Below are 5,370 nucleotides of genomic sequence, written 5' to 3' on the forward strand. Positions count from 1 at the left end.
TTCAGAAACCAACTATTATCAACAGTAATGTGATTACCATGATTGATGAGGATCACTGGTCCTCAAATGTAAGCCTGCATCAGAATTACCAGGACAGCTTAGTAAAATACAGATCACTGGGTCCTAGCCTGAGTTTCTTACTCCATAATCACAGGTTAGGCCTGAGAATTTACATTTCTAATTGTGCATTTCAAAAAAGTTCCCAGGAAAGCTTCCCTGGTGGTCTAGTGGTTAGGATTCTTGCTCTCTCAAAACAGTTTCCAAGTGATGCTGATGTTGTTCACCTGGAAACTACATTAAAAGACCCACAGGGATAGACTAAATCTGCAGCTAGGGATGGGATCGGTGTACCCTGAGACCAAGGGGCCACGTGGAAGAGGGGTGAATGATGGAAAAAATTGGGGTAAGAGTGGAACAGATTCAGAGTGACTGCTGCTATGCTCAAAATGCTTGAGTCCCCTCGAAATTCATATACTGAAACTTAACCCCCAATGTGATAGTATTAGGAGGTGGGGATTTTGGAAGGTGACTCGATTATGCTTAGTGGCCTTATAAAATAGACCCCAGAGAGGTCTCACACCCCTTCTACCATGCAAAGACAGTCAAAAGACGAGTGTCTATGAACCAGAAGACAGGGCCTTGCTAGACCCCAAATCTCATGATGCCTTGATCTTGGACTTTGCAGCCTTCAGAACTGTGAGACATAAATTTCCATTGTTTATATGTGCTCTAATAATTTATTACAGTTATCCCAATGGACTGAGACAGCATCAACTGGCATACACTGAACTAGCCCTCCTTAAAGCTTAATATGTATATAAATCACCTAAGAGTCTTGTTAAAACATAGATTATTTTTCAGTAGGTCTGGGGTTGTGCCTGAGATTCTGCCTTTTTTTTTTATACAAAGGGTCTTGCTGTGTATTTTAGGCTGATCTTGGACTCACAGTGTAGCCCAGATTGTGTGAATCCTTAATTCCAACCAGAATCCCTACACTGTCTAGAATGTGCCAGGATGTGTTTAGCCCATTCCCACTGATCTATCTTTGCATTTGCTCTACTCACCTAAAATTTCCTTCCACAACACTTCTCCCAAGGGCAAACTTGTTATAATCCTCTGCCTTCTTCTCTTGATTCTACACTACGTAGCACCTCTCAGGTGCTTGGCAGCATCATAGATCCATCCATCCCTCCCCCAAATTCCCAAAGCCTTCACTGTGCACCACTTATTAAGCAGTGATGACTCGTGACCTTGGATGTTGAGTTCAAGTTGCAGTTTTAGTGTTCAGCTAGAACATAAATGACTTGAGAGCAAACCCTGATGTTTCCTTTTTCTTTTTCTCCCTATGGTATTGTCACATGGGTCTGGGTAGAGTAGGTGTATGTGACAAGTGAAGTCAGGCTAGATTGCAGTGACAGCTCTAAAATTCAGTGGTTTAACACTGCAAAGGCATATTGCTCCTCACATGAACTCTGAGTCAGGACAGGATACCCTCCCAAATATTTTTTCTTCTATTTCTTTATGATTCTGGAGATTGAACCATATATCCCCTAGTCGCCTTTCTTATTTTTTATTTTGAGGCAAGGTCTCACTAAGTTGTCAAGTTCTCCAGCTGGGCTCCAGCCTATCTCAGCCACCCAGTGGGCCGGAATTATAGGCATGTGCCACCATACCTGGCACCCTCTCTCATCTTAAAGGTAAGTTCTCAAGAACATGTTCCTTCAGGTGGCTGAGGCAGAGAAGAGTAGAGGGGTACTTGGGCTTTAAAGGCCTTGGCCCAAAAACAATTGCATCTTTTATGTTCACAATGGATTGGCTAATACTGGTCCCACAGTTACAACTTATCTGCCAGGAAGGCTGGGAAATGTAGAGAACAGGTATTGTGGCCTTGAATTCCTTCTTCCCCCCGCTGCCTTCTTCCCTCCCTTCATCTTCTTTCTTTCTTTCTTTCCTCCCTTCCCTCCCTCCTTCCTTCCTTCCTTCCTTCCTTCCTTCCTTCCTTCCTTCCTTCCTTCCTTCCTTCCTTTCTTTCTTTCTTTCTTTCTTTCTTTCTTTCTTTCTTTCCTTCCTTCCTTCCTTCCTTCCTTCCTTCCTTCCTTCCTTCCTTCCCTCCTTCCCTCCTTCCCTCCTTCCCTCCTTCCCTCCTTCCCTCCTTCCTCTTTTGCTGAGGCAGGGTCATGTCAAGTTGCTATGCTGCCCAGGCTGGACTCCATTGTGTGATCCTCCTGCCTTAGCCTCAGTGTGCTAGGATTACAGGCATGCACCACCATGCCAGGCTTTTTAGTCATTTTTCAATTGATGCTTTGGGTCTCTTTCTCATGGTCTTTCCCAGATGCTGTTGATCTTTCTTGTGGGTAGATGATCAAGACCACACTAGATACCAACTTCCCTGACCACCTATTTATACTTTCAAACTCCTTCCCTCACACCCCTCAGCTTGCTCTCTCTACTTCCCTGCCTTATTTTTCTTCATAGGACTAATTGTCCACTACCAAATGTTTACTTAACTTGTTTTATTCATTGTCTGATACCCGAATAAATAGTGTAAGTTCCCAGTTTTGGTGCTGCTGTGTCTCCAGTGCCAGGACCCATGCCTGACACACAGTTGATAGTCTATAAATAATTGATGAATAAGTGAAGCTGTGAATCATAGATTTATATGAAAGGAGGTAGTGGTTTTTTATTGTTTTGTTTTGTTTTATAACCAGGTGTCTTGCTTGAGTAGACATCTCAAAGGAAAAGTGTATGTTGACTACTAAAAGCTTGTTCTCTTTAAAATCGGTAGTACCAACAACTTCGCTTGAGCTTTCACTCTGTTCTGCACTATGTCCATCTGTATACTCATACATAGGAGAAACTAGAGGGAAAGCTTCAGAAATGTTGGTGCCTCCTCTCTTAGGTTTGCCTCTGGATGGACCACTTCCCCAGGGCAGGCTGGGCAAGTCATCAGAAAGCAGGCTATTACTAGAGTTTCCAGGGACACTTTGGGACACAGCTGCTCTCTCCCTCCACCTGAAAAAAGAAAATTCAAAAACGCAAGTTATTCTCCAAGTCACCATGTTAGGTGCCCAGTTTCCCTCTGGGGAACTGCTGGCCTGGCAACAACAATAACACCCCTTTCTTGCAACTGGAGAGGTGAGACTCTTAGGAATAACTTCAGTCCCATGCTTTTCATCCTGCTATTCTTTCACTCCACAGAGTGAAATGTGATAGTAGCATAATTTCTGTAGCTTTTCTAAGAAATTCCCCTTTGCTGGCACATAAAAAAGGACTCTCCTGGATTGCTGCCATTGGCTGGGGAGCTTTAACACATTGTTGTTGGCTCAGCTGGGGAGCCAAGATGAGTAAAATATTCTCTAAACTCCTGTGGAAACACACAGCAAGTGTTTCCAACCATACTGTATTATTTGACCCAAAATATTTCCCCCCTCCTATTTGCCAACCCATGTGTTACTTCCCTCAAAACTCCAAATGGCCCTCCTTTCCCATCCCCACAGATTTTGGACCATTTAGAGGGTCTGGGGCCACCACTTACTAGTTCTGTGACCTTCAGCAAGTTAACTCCCTTTTCTGGGTCCCTGGTTTCACATCTCATGTAAAAAGGGGTGCACTAAAACTGTGTTTCTCAAACTTTAATGTGGATCCAAATCACCTAGAGGGAATGTTAAATCTGAGGGCTGGGTCCCACTTCCAGACTTTTTGTTTTGGTACATTTGGGGTAGGACCCCAGGGTTTACATCTCTAACAAGTTTCCAGGTGAGGCTAAGGCTGCTGATTTCAGGAACCACCCTGAGAGACCCAGTGTTCCATAAACTCCGAGGTTCTCATAGCTTGTTCCCTCAATGAGTCTTAGATCGGTCTGAGTCAGGGCTCTTTGGGTACCAGTGACAGAAACTTGACTCAAACTGGCTTAAGAAGGGAATTTATCAGTCACACATCTGAGAAGGACAGGGGTGGAGTGGATTCTAAATACAGGAATTCAAATTATGTTATTGTTTGTTTCTCCTTTCTTCCTCATCTCTACACCCCTCTTCTGTTTTTCTCTTTCTCTTGCCACTTGGTCCAATGTCCTTCCACACAAAGACTTCTTCAATGCCAAGGAGCATAAGGCATGGCTGCAGATAGCTCCAGCTTGTATTAACCCAGATGACAATCCCAGAGAAGAAAGAGAACTCTGGCTCCCTGATTCAGTGTATATTAATGCCAGAGGCACACACTGATTGGCCCGACAAGGACCATCATATGGCGAGAAGAATAGAGTATTAATATTGGCTAAGCTGAAGTCACATACATCTTCTGGAAGTCAGGCACTAGAAAGTTATGATGGGCAGCACTCTTCTCTTACTGTATCCTCTATATTGTCTTGTTCATCACCATATTTTCAGCCTGTGGTGCTTGCACTTATCAGGTGCCTAATATGTGTTGAGTGGACAACTAAATCACTTCCTGAATAGTATAAACATTTTAGTGATCCCAGAGATCTTCAAAATTGGTGATCCTACACATCCCAGGGCTAGATGTGAAATTGCTCAAGATTTCCATGAAATTTGACCACACTCATCCAAAGTACAATTTTTTGTTCTTTTCTTTTTTCCCCTCCCAGTAGAGACTCTAGAGGCATTATGCCAAAATTCATAATATCTACCACCCCTTACATTCTTTTGGGTTTATGAGACTCATTCTGATCCTGCTTTGTGTCTGCAAACACAGTCATATACCTTTCCCCCCAAATAATAATGTAAATTAGCCTTAGGTTAAATCCTCTTTAGTCTCTTAGTGACTTCCCTATAAGGTTTTCTGAATTGATAATTTAATAGGGTTTAAATTATAGTTTTTTCAACACAGATAAATGTCTCTCCTGGGCCCAGTCCTGCATTATGGTGGCTTATTTTTGGGTTATTTGTTGACTCAGAGGATCTGGGTTCTTTACCACAAAAAAATAATTCTTTGAGGGCCCCCATTACCTTACTTATAAAAGAATGGGTGTGACCTTAGGTCAGTAGCACTCAGACTTGGCTGCTTATTATGACCACATGAGGAGCTTAAAATAAACATCAACGTTTAGGCCCCATCCTCAGAGAATCTGATTTTTTAAAAACTCTCTAGGTGAATCTAATGTGCAGCCAGAATTGAGAACCAATAGTCAGATAATCACAGCTTAAACACATAAAGTTAGAATATTAGCCCCACTACTGGGGAAAATCACTTAATCTCCCAAACTAGGTTTCCTTATTTGTAAAATGGAAACATTAATAGTTAATAGAGCTAGGTCTGGGAATTTAGTTCTGTGGCACCATACCTGCCTCACAAGTGCAAGGCCATGAGTTAGATGCCTGGTACCAAAAAAAAAAAAAAAAAAAAAAAAAAACC

This window comes from Fukomys damarensis, unplaced genomic scaffold (assembly GCF_012274545.1).
Source record: "Fukomys damarensis isolate Sample0158 unplaced genomic scaffold, DMR_v1.0_HiC HiC_scaffold_39, whole genome shotgun sequence".
Lineage (NCBI taxonomy): Eukaryota > Metazoa > Chordata > Mammalia > Rodentia > Bathyergidae > Fukomys > Fukomys damarensis.